We start from the raw sequence: 11949 nt of genomic DNA, 5'->3' as shown, positions 1-11949 counted from the left end.
GCCTCCCGCACCGGCCAGCTCCGCGCGGGGTCTGAGCCGCGTTTAACGTCTTGGTCGCGGCCGCCCGCGGGACCTGGGGCAATACGGGCTGGGCGCGTGGCCCAGGAGTCAGGCCAGGCCTCTGGACCACGTCGCCCAGCATGGCCTGTTCTGCTGTCAGGTTTCGGCAACTAAACCAGCACCCCCTGTCTGGGCAAGGAGCGGCCGTGGACACCCAGCAGGACTACAAAGACCTCAAAAAGTGGATAAGGTCCGAGCCAACGGCCATCCATACCCGGACAGGCGATGGGCGCCACCAGGTCACTTCGCCCAAAGAATCTCTGATGATGCAAAGCAACTCAACTAAACTGGTGTGGAGGCAGAGTAGTATTGTTGTGACAGCAGCTATAACAGTGGCCCCAGGACTGACTTGTCTCAACTTGACTTGCGTGGTCTAGCGTTAACAAGCCTGGGACAAGGGCTTTCCCTGGCTGGAGGATCCCATCTACTGTTCCCACAAAGTAGTGGTGCTGCAATACAGCCAGTTACACCACCCCTGGGTGCCAACTACAGGTCTTGCAATTCAAGAAGAGCACCGGGGGGCAGGATTGGTACCAACTTTCAGGTAAAGCAAGTTATAAGACAAGCAGCAGATTGTGATAGACCCTGACTTGGATTTCATCAGTTGCACCTTTGAGACACACTCTGGGCTGTTCGCACGCTTTCAAGGGCGTCCTTCAATCCCAAACCCAAACCCCCGTCTTCCACTGCCTGGCCACTGAACAAGCCAAGATGCACCAGGGCCAGTTCCTTGGCCTATGGCAGGGGTTGACAAAATGTGGCCCAGGGGCCAGATGTGGCCTGCCAGGCCATTCTATCTGGCCCACAGGTCTCCTAAAGTATTTAGAAAATTAATACTTATATGCCCCTGGCTGCCTATCATGCGGCCCTCGATGGCTTGCCAAAACTCAGTAAATGGCCCTCCACCCAAAATAATTGCCATCCCCTGGCCTATAGCAATGGTGGGCAATTATTTGGGCCTGAGGGCCACTTAGGGAGTTTTAATGAGTTGTCACAGGCCAGGTCAGCACCCCCTCCCCCAGCTCATCAAAACTCCCTAAGTGGCTGATCGGATGGGATAGGGCCACAGGCAGGCAGGTGTCCAGGATCAGGGTGCAGGATTGCAGGGTGATGACAGTACAGAGCCAGGGCCTAGAGCAGAGCTGGGACCCAATGCCCCCACATCCCCGTGACAGGTGCCAGTTCCACAGGCAGGGGCCTGCAGGGAGCAGTTTGGAGCTCTGCCCTGGGCCCCAGCCCCCCACTGTCACAGCCCAGCAATCCTGGAGTCTTCCCTGGAGACTGGCAGGGACCCACCCAGGCAAGGCGCATGGCCAGGCAGGCCAGATGGGGCTGCAGGTAGGGAGGTGGGGAGCAACATCACACTAATGCCACTCCCCACACGCTCGCGGCCCCATTCCATCTACTCAGCCACACGCCCTGCCCACACGGGTCCTGGCTGGTCTCCATAGAGACCCTGCCCGCTCGCTCCATCCAGCACTCCCAGCAGTAGATGTGGGACAGATAGGCCACAGTGCTTGGGCACTGCTGGCTTAGCAGCGGCAAAGAGTGGCAGTGGAAGGGGCTGCTAAGAAGCAAGTCCAGCCACTGTGCTGCCCCAGCTCCACAGCACACCTGGGGGCAGCAGGACCGGCTGCACCTGCCACAGCCTGGGCTGGCTGAGGACGAGGGACCCATGGGGGAACAGATAAAATCCCTTGGCAGGACAGATGTGGCCCACAGGCTATATTTTGCCCACCGGCCTTCACTGTCTCAACTCTACCAGTCTCACCTGGGCCTTACCAACTCATAACAGAGGGGATTTTGCCAGCTTAAAGAATCATACTTTTGCAGCTTCCACTTCTGACCAAGCCAAAGTCTTGTGTGCCAGACTGTCAGCTTGCATTGCCCAACTAAGCCACGGGGGGACTAAAGCATCCTATACCTGGGAAACTTTAGACAAGGGCCAGCTATCACAGCAACTCTTAGATACTTGCCCTTCTCTGGCTATTTCCATTTCTCTCTAGAATTTTTGGGAAGAAAATCTTATGCATACAACATCCTGTCCCCTGATGCACATCTGACTAGCCAGTCAAGTGCCTTCATGGGCAGATCCTGGATTTCCTGGAGAGGGGTGCAGCACACTATCCTTCAGACCATGGGGGCAAGGCATGGCTGGAGCCCTCAGGTTGGTGGGGTACACCAGGTATCCAGGCAGGGAGCAGACACCTGAAGGGAAGGAATCCATCCCATTGGCACTGCTACCATTGTCCCTGGCTCACCTGGGAACAAGGCTCGGGCTTGGGCGGAGGCAGAGCCATTCCTGCCCCACTGCAGCTCAGGGCTGTAGGGAACTGCTGCGCAGCTTGCAGATGAACAGGGCCTGAGTCCTTAGGGTACACAGTACAGTTCTCATTTCAATGATCTATTTGAGCCAGGTTTCTAGGCCACTGAACAGAGATATAGGCTACAATAGTTGGAGCTAAAAAAATAAAAAGCTCACAGCTCTCCAGATAGTGGCTATGTTCTCCTCTCTCTGTGCCACACTGTGTATTTTTTCATGCTTCGTAGTCTTTTCCCTAGCTCACCCCAATCTGACCATGTGCAATTCATATTAGCTAGGACAGTGGTTGTCAACCGCGGGGTACATGTACCCCTGGGGATACCTGGGAAGGCCCCAGGGGTTACGCAGCGTGCCACTTTGCATTTAGCTGCTGGGGGATTCCCCCCCACACACAACTGGCCCGTGGAGGGCCCTCCCCCTGCTCCACATCTGGAAGGGTACCCACCAGAAGATGTACACGCCTCAAAAAAGGTTGAAAACCCCTGCCCTAAGGGGAAGGGAAAAGATGTAATGAGGCCCATTTAGGCACCCCCTTAGATCATGAAGAAGAATGAGAACAGGCTGAGGCTCTGCCCTTTGAGGGATATAAAACAAGGGCTACAGGAATAAGGGGCAGACATGCTCAAGCACTGGTGAAGGGCAGTTCTTGTATCAATCAAGGCTGTCCAGAAGAGAGCCAGGTCTCTCCAAATTACCTATGGCCCAAATAGGCTGGACTGGTCAGGGTCTATTCAGAAGATTAAAAGAAGGCAGAAGCCTGGCAGAAGCTTAGGAAGCACAAGCATCTGAATGAAAGCAATCCTACAAGGATGGGTAGCAAACCTGAGAGGATCTTGCAGAAGGCAGAACCAGCCATGGAACACTGCACCAGGAAACCTCACCTGGAAGAGGGGCCACACTGGACCTGAAAGGCCTCTCCTGCCAGGGCCTCATCCACTGATGGAACAGGCGAGGAAGATGATAGATGGGAGGTGAAGGGACCTTTTTGGGATAAGGATCACAAGGACTGCACTGCATCCAGAGAAAGGGGCAGTGATGGGCAATTGTGGACGAAAGTCACCTTTGCTTAGTTTCCTAGTTCAATGTAATGTGGCAGCTTGGAGTTCTAGAGGGCTATGGAACACAGTCTGTGTGTACATAAAACTACACTGTACTGACAACAGTCCTGTGATAAAGCTTTTATTTGGAGACAAAAGGCCTTAAAAAGAAGGATTCTTGGAACAGAACTAAAGTAAGAAAGATCAAACCCAAAGATGGACAGCATATCTGATATGTAGCATTGGCTGATTCACAGATAGTCACCAATCTAGGACTGAAAGAAAAAAAAAATGTTGTTGGAGTCACCAGTAAGAGCACTATAGGGTGCAACTTGCACATTTACACCTATAGCCATTCACTGTGTCACTGCTGCCCAAGCTCAGGCAGAGGTGGCTCGGTTCAGCTTTTCTCCAGCCAGGATCTCTGCGCCATCCACGTATTGAGACTTCAGCTTTCCAGCCACAGAGCTGCTGGGCTGCAGGCATGAGAAGCACCCTTGTGTCCAGATGGGGAAGATGTTTTGCTAGGAGGTATAGCTGATGGCACAAGTCTTGTTGAACACGCCAGCAACATTCCCCTGAGATGGGATGGAGAAAGAAAGGAAGCAAGCTCAGCAGGGAGCCTTAGGAACAGGCTAGCATGCCCACCAGCAGCAAACTGGTAAGTCTGTCCTACTACACTCAATACACACATTCACTCAGAGTCAGGACTCTCAGCACAGACTCCCTCTAACCCTACCCTACTCAGAGTAGGCCGCACACATGGGGCCACCCTCTAGGGCCACTACACAGCCAAAAGCTGGCCAAAACTTCCCAGCTGGAGACAGCCCTTTCCTGTGACAAGCACCAGCAGGTAGAACGAGCGTGAAGAGGCTCTTCTGCGGCCCACACTGCGTGCAGTGTAGGCACATGCTGCCACAGGTCTCCTTGGGGCTACAGCTGGTTAAACCAGGTGTTAAACCCCCCCACCCCAAGCTGGGCTGCTCTAATTTATGCCAGGGTAGGACCCAGCAGAGAACAAGCCCCAGAACCAGAGTTGCTGCCCCTCTGCCTCAGCTACATGCCTCAGATCATTCCAGCAGTCACCTGACTACACCAGACCTCACCTCCACCTGCACAGAGCATAGCCCAACCACCCCTTTAATCCAGGGCAGAAACCAAGAGCAGCACCACCTTTGGGCAGGGTCCCGGACAAGGCATCAGGGGCTTGGTGCAGGAGCCTGGTCCCATATCCCCCAATCAAATGAAGCAAGAACTTCATTAGGCCAGGCCATGTCATAGGAAATGGCAGAGCCAGCATGGAAGGGGAATATCTCAGAGAATTACAGACCAAGCCCCTTTTTCCTGGGAAATACAAGCTTACCAGAAAGGCCAGCAGGAACTGTGTAGAAGAACCCCACTGTGCCCCTGCTGTACCCACCCATTTCCAAAACAGCCAAGGCCTGGCTCCTACTGTAGAGCCTGCAAGGCCCACAGGGACATGGGACAGCAGTTCACTCCATATCTGCTGCGCAGGCAGCCTTGCACTTCGCTCAAACTCATGACCCCCTGAGGAGGCTTTGTGCCTTCCTAAGGGCTGCATCTGCCCTGTCAGGCAGCAAATATAACAGGGGCCTGAACCTCTGTTACTTGATAGAGAGACAGCAGAGCTAAGGGCTGAAGACCACACAATTTCAAGCTGCTAATGGGGATAAAGAACTCCTGTTACTTAGTAATGAGGCAACAGAGCCTTGGTCATGAGGCAGGAAAGTGCAGAGAGCAGCCTGCAAAGCAGTGAGTCTACATAGTTAAGCCTAACCTTGCAGGATCTACAGCACAAAGCTATATTTGGCCTGCAGTGCTTCCTGTAGGTCCAGAAATTTGGCAGCAGAGGAGTGGTAATTAATGCTGCCACTGCACCCACATCAGCAAATCTTTTGGACCCATGGGGAGCTCTGCATGCTGGATAACAGCTCCATGGACCAGACCTAACTGGCAGGTTGGAGGTTGAACACAACTGCCTGTGCCTGGTCAGAGTAGGAAGGCAGGTGGCCAGAGGGTGGTGGATTCAAAGGGGTATAGAAGCCTGGCCTGTAGGCTACAGTCATTCTGGCCCACATCCTGAAGGAGAAGGAGCTCTGCAGGACTAGTGAAAGTCTCCGAAATGGAGCTTATTTTGGCCAGAAGGAAGGCTTGAAGGAGAGTGTGGAACTTACAAGAGGGCACCAGCAAGGCTGCTAGGTAAGTGGATTGCAGGTGCTCACAGAAGGTGCTGAGACTTTGATTTAGTGAGTCGGGGCAGAGAGAGAGAGAGAGGCTTAGGGAGCAGTGCAAGATGCACAGCTGAAAGCCCATCACACCCCTGCACTCCAAAGCCCCGCAGCCACCCCCAACTGCCATGGAGCTGCTCCACCAACCCCCAGCAGCAGCCAAGCAGGGCCCATGGTGGGAGAGGGCTAGCCCAGCTCAGCTGCGGGAGGCAGCCAAGTAGGAACCAGGGAGGGTCTTGCCCTGCCCCAACCCCTACTTCGCCCAGCCCTCCCAGAGAGCCGTGCAACCAGAGCTGCGCAAACAGGCACGCTTATCTGCCAACCCCTGCCAGAGACTGTGTGCCATCAGGGACTGCGAGCAGGAGATAGACTCCTACTGCCAGGCCCTTCTCCCCTGGGAGATGGAAGGTAGACCACAGTCTCCCTCCAGGACAAGGGAGGACCTGGAGACCTCCCATTCTGTCCAGCCACAGGGTTGGACCAAGGTGGTCAAGGGCCCCAAGGCCCACCGCACAAAGGCCCCTGCCCCGCTGGGCCTCTTGCAGCCCCAGCAGAGCCTGCCAAGCTGCCAGCTCCCACAGGCAACACAGGCCCAGCTGTAGCTACCACCCTCACTCTCCCCAAGACAAAATGCAAAGCGTTTGTTGTGAGAGACTCCATCCTGAGGGGGACAGAGGGGGCAATCTGCCGCCCCGACCCCTCAGCCCAGGACGTTTGCGGCTTCCCAGGAGCCCACGTCTAAGACATTGCAGAAAAGATGCCTAAAGTCCTCCAGCTCACCGACCACTACCCCATGCTCCTCATCCACGTCAGCACCAATGACACGGCTCGGAACCCTCCTAGCTAGGTCATGAGTTACTACTGGGATTTGGGAGCGGGGCTTAAGGGGTTAGGGGTGCAGGTGGTGTTTTCCCTCGATCCTTCTGGTTTCAGGCTATGGGCTGAGGAGGGAGAGAAGGATCCAGGTAGTAAACCAGAGGCTGCAGTGCTGGTGTCACTGGGAAGTCTTCAGCTTCCATGACCAGAGTCTGCTCTTTGGTGAGAGAGGCAGTGAGCTGCTGGGAAGGGATAGCATATACCTCTTCTCAACTGGGGAGGAGGCTCTTCTCAGCCAGACTGGCTGACCTGCTCCACCGTGCTTTAAACTAAGCCTGCTGGGGGGCGTAGACATGACTATTGCCACTGCTGGCCCACTGAGCAACCCTTGCAAAGCCAGCAGGCCATGTCACTTAAGGCAGCCCACCCCTGCTCCAGCCCTAGAGCAAGCTGTGGACAAGGCAAGGGCCAAGGGGATACTTGCATGCCAGTACACCAGTGCCAGGAGCCTGGGAAATAAACAGGAGGAACTTGTTCTCCCGCTCAACACAAATAATTTTGATGTCACAGGGATAACAGAGACCTGGTAGGACTCCACCCATGACTGGACCACGAGTATAGACGGCTATACCCTGTACAGGAGGGATCGAGTGGACAGAAGGGGCAGAGGTGTAGATCTCCATGTCAAGGAGACATTGGCACCCAGGGTGGATGACTAGAGACCCTCTGGGTTAAAATCCGTGGGGAATACAGCACAGGAGATACAGTGGTGGGAGTCTACTACAGACCTCCCTCCCAGAATCAAGAGATTGACCGGGAGTTCACCAGGTTAATTGGCTGAGGCCGCACGCTCCCTGTCCATGGTTGTCATGGGGGACTTCAACTACCTGGACATCTCGTGGGAAGAGCGCTCAGCCAAATCCAAACAGTCGCAAAGCTTCCTCACACGAGCGGATGAGCTCTGACTCAAGAAGTCTATGGACCAATGAGAGATAAAGCACTGCTTGACCTGGTACTCGCAGCCAGGGATGACCTAATCAGCAACCTAACAATTGAAGGGAAACTGGGTGACAGCAACCACGAGCTGATCACTTTCACCATCCACCGAAAAGCTGTCAAGTCAGTCAGCAGTACAGAGGTCCTCGATTTCAGGAGGGCTGACTTTGACAAGCTCAGGAGACTTGTCAGTGAGGCCCTAAGGGACTACAGCCCCAAAAGGAAGGGGAGTTCCAGAAGAGTAGTTGCTCCTCAAGGGAGTGATCCTAGATGCACAAGCTAAGGCTATTCCATCTCGGAGGAAAGGCAGCAAGAGGGCACAGCAGCCCCCTTGGCTCTCCAGGGAACTGGTGGTCCTCCTGCGTCTAAAGACAGACCTACAAAGGATGGAGGACAGGATCCACCTCCGAGGGGGAATACTCTGCACTGGTCCAGACCTGCAGGGAGCAAACCAGGAAAGCCAAGGCCGCAATGGAACTCCAACTAGCTACAAGTAGCAAGGACAATATAAAGTCCTTTTTAAGATACGTGGGGATCTGGAGGAAAAGCAAAGGCCCCTGCTAAAACCAGAAGGGTGAACTGATGACCAACGCCCAGGAAAAAGCCAACTTGCTAAATGGGTACTTTGTGTCAGTCTTTCACAAGTCCCATGGGACACCGCTGCCCATTATGGGACTAAGTGAGGGTGGTTCCTTGCCCTCCATCAGTGCTGACCTTGTGAAGGAACAGCTTGAGAGACTGAACACCTTCAAGTCAGCCAGCCCTGACAATTTACACCCCAGAGTACTCAAGGAGCTGGCGAGCATCATAGCTCAGCCCCAGCACAGATCTTCAAGAGCTCCTGGCACTCTGGTGAAGTGCCCGATAACTGGAAGAAGGCCAACATGGTGCCCATCTTCAAGAAAGGGAGGGAAGTGGATCCGGCAAACTACAGACCCATCAGCCTAACCTCTATCCTGGGGAAGGTATTAGAAAAAAATTATCAAGGAGGCCATTCTTAATGGACTGGCCAATACAACACCCTGAGGGATAACCTGCAACAAACCTGTGCTGGCAGGTTGGGCTTGACGAACCTTATTTCCCTTTATGACCATCAATAGCACAGTGAGTAGGGCTTCCCACCAGGGGGCACCAGATTCTACCCTGTAACAGATTGCTACAGCAAAGAGAACTCCCTGGTGTGGATCCTAAAACAAATGTTTCCTTCTGGGGCTGAAAGTCCTGGGAGAAGCAGGAGGGGAAAGCTGGCCTGTCACATGCTGCCTTACCAGGATACTGATCCCATACAAATGGTGCTCAAAAGGTGGAACCCAGGGGACAACTCTGTATGGTGGCAGGCCACAGAATAGAACTGCCAGCACCCATGTCTCTGGCAATCCTGCATGGGGGGGTACAAGGCCCTGCAGTGACATGGACCCAACTGGGAGGAGGGGCACCACCCAGCAATGGGTTTAGGGTTGTCAATTACACTATTTTATTTAAACACAGGGCAGCTGGTCAAACCAAATGCAGGCAGGATAGAGGCAAGGACAGGACAGATAGAGACCTGTCTCTGTCAGGGCACCCTCAGGAATGCAGAGCCTTAGGTTGCCATGTGGCCCTGGGCTCCGACACTCAGGTAACCATGGCACCCTCACTTGAGCTGCACCTGATCAAAGCTTGTGCTGATCAGATGCCAAACCAACCACAGAGATGGGTGCATCCAGAGCATCCAAGGAAGGTTAGTGCCACCTCACCAACCCCAGAGCTTCAGGTGGTACAACACACTGCAGGCTGTCTGCTCAGCAACACAGGATCCCCTAGTACCCTGCACAGTCTCCTCACTCCACAAGGGTCTCAAATGCCCTCTTCAGAACCCTCTGGGCAATGGTGCTGCTCTCAAGGGATCCACTTTTTTGGCACCCATAACTCTCTCAGCTACCATATCCAAGCACCTCATTAAGATGCAGGGGGTTTATAAATTCAGGAGGCAAAACATGCCAGCGTGCTAGCCCTTGCACTGTCAGAGACTTCCTGCCACAAAACAAGGAGAGACCAAAGCTGTGTACCTGAGGCCAGTCACCATTGGGCAGTTGCTTGTCCATCAGAAGCTTGATGCCCTTCTCCAGCACCTCAACATCAGGATACCTGCAAAGCACAGGCAAAGAGGTGAATTGTCCCAAGCCCAGGGATCTAAAAAAACTGCTCCCACCTTCACTTTGGGAGCTCACATCCCCTCTACAACCATTTCTGAATATCTCATACTTAGTCCCAGGCTGGCAGAGGGAGACAGAAACTGCCCCTCACAGCAAAGCCTTGCACAAACCAGATCTGCTGCAATCAGCTCCTCCTACAACACTCAGCACAGGTGCCCCAAGACCACAGATGCAGTTGTCCTCCACAACAGCACATAGTGGCCAAGGTTCTGCTGTCTGTGGCTGGAGACAGCACTCAAGTGGTGCCAGTGCTAGCAGCCCGCTCAGCTGTGGTGGCTCCTACCTGATGACTATGAGTCCCAGCAGGTGTTATGGAGCTGGGACATAGTGCTCTGCACATGTCTGCACTGCTCACAAGACTCAAAGTCCTCTCCCCAGCCACCATCCTCTATCTGCTTGAAGACCAGGAACTGGCAGGCCTGGACCACCTCCCTGCATGAGGGTCTGAAGGGATGAAGCAGAGGAACAAGTTAAACTGGGAACACACAGACCTACAGCAGGGAGCCCCAAGCCTGCATAGGGGCTGCAGGGGACAGGGTCTCAGAAGAGGGATAGTGGCTGCGAGTGGTTAACTGCAGGGTTCAGTTGATGTCTAATGCCAAGCACAGATCACAAGCAGGACACAGAGGGCCTGTGGCATCCCATAAGGAAAGTGATCCCCAGTGTACTTGCAAGTCCAGGCCAGTTCAGAGAGAACAAGGCTGGTGGAAAGCAGAGGCCCAAGTACTGCCTTCTTGCTGTGTTGAGGCAGCACTGGCTGAACTCTTCAAAAGATGGACATTCCCATTTGTGCAGGGGCCTAAGGCTAGGGATGTGAAAGGTTAAATATTTTAACAATAAGTATACTTATACCTGTAATGCATTCCCAATTAACATTTAGCACAGTGTGCAGTCTGGCAGGGAAAGGAGGCTGCACGGTGCCTCAGGACGAAAGGTATTTATACCCAAAAGCTTGCAAAGAAGAATTTTTCCAATTATGTGAGTTGGTCTAATAAAATATATCAGATTTACCCAAAGAACCCTGTCTGCCTCAGGAATAGGAAGGCAGGAAAGCAGGCAGGAGTTCCTCCCCAACTTGGGGAAGAAAAGTAACAGCTGCCACTCCAGTCACACAATTGCACCAGCAGCTGAAAGTTGCCATCACCCCCATGTGTTGCTGCTCCCCCAGTGCCCAGATGCCTTCTTCCACCTCTAACCATTCCATTTTTATCAGCACCCATGAGCAGATCTAGGATTTTGGAAGGGGGGTACAGATGGTGCATCACATAATATAACACATTTTGCTCCTTTTAAAAAGAAACTAAAAGCTTTACTGGTCAGGGATCCTGGTTTTCTTTGTTTAAAACCCCCAAATTCTCCTATTTAAAAAAAACCCTAATTCTGATTTAAAAACCCCAAATCTTTTTGTGATTAAAATTAAATGCCACTAAATATAGTTATCAGTTGAACACAATGTTTTATTGATATACTAGCTGAAACCCACAAAATATTTGCAATTACACTTTTATTGCAAAGCCTTTCTTTATTTAAATACAGGATTTTTAGTTATCCTTTGACATAACACTTTAATGGAATTAAAACTTCTCACCCTCAAAAAGGCTACATAAAGCTGTCCATGTGTAAACACAGGTTTAGGAATATAAATACATATTTTGTCAAAAGTCTGACCTTGTGACTTGTTTATAGTTATAAAATAAGAGGGCCCTTGTACACATGAGGAAGCTGCCCCTTTTAGAGGTTTAATTGCGTAACAGTGTACACATTCCACAGCGTATTTCGATTTAAATTACTTTTTTACATAGTGAACTAAAACACACCCCATGTATTTTAGTTTGCTATGCAACAAATTACAGTGATATTCCTCATGTGTACAAGGCTCTATCCGGAGAAGATGGCAGGGACAGTTCAAGGGGTGCTGGAAGCCGGGTGTGCTCAGGGAAGCTCAGGCTTGGCAGGCTTCCAGTGCCCCATACACCGTCCCCACCACCTTCTCCAGCTGCCCTCCTGCCGCCTTCCCTGGGAGGCTAGCTCATTCCTGGATGGTCCTAGGAATCAAAGATGGTGCACAGAGTGCTGGAAGCTCGCCAGGCCAGGGCTTCCCTGAGCACACCTGGGCTTCCAGTGTCCTGTGCACAGTTGGATCTGGTAGCTGCTGCCTGTGCGGGTGCAGCCTCAGTTCACAACAAGCATCCTGCCCAGGTGGCCCCACCGCTGTAGAAGCCCCCCACCCAGGAGGTGTGTGACCCAGGGGGTGGGGAAAGCAGTGAGGGGCA

The 11949-nt window shown here is 52.8% G+C and overlaps 1 long non-coding RNA gene across 1 annotated transcript; it reads right to left on the bottom strand.

Moving 5' to 3' along the window:
* Nucleotides 1-3655: 3655 nt before the first annotated feature.
* Nucleotides 3656-11670, bottom strand: LOC149867278 (uncharacterized). Its single transcript, XR_016441621.1, has 3 exons — nt 9960-11670; nt 9530-9608; nt 3656-3998 (listed from the first exon to the last, which is right to left on the bottom strand). It is a non-coding gene; the product is annotated as an uncharacterized LOC149867278 (long non-coding RNA).
* Nucleotides 11671-11949: the final 279 nt, after the last annotated feature.

Source organism: Crocodylus siamensis, chromosome 4 (assembly GCF_052110815.1).
Source record: "Crocodylus siamensis isolate JL-2025a chromosome 4, ASM5211081v1, whole genome shotgun sequence".
NCBI classification, from domain to species: domain Eukaryota; kingdom Metazoa; phylum Chordata; order Crocodylia; family Crocodylidae; genus Crocodylus; species Crocodylus siamensis.
The sequence above is the reverse complement of the archived record's forward strand: the minus strand, read 5'-3'. Positions and strand labels throughout refer to the sequence as shown.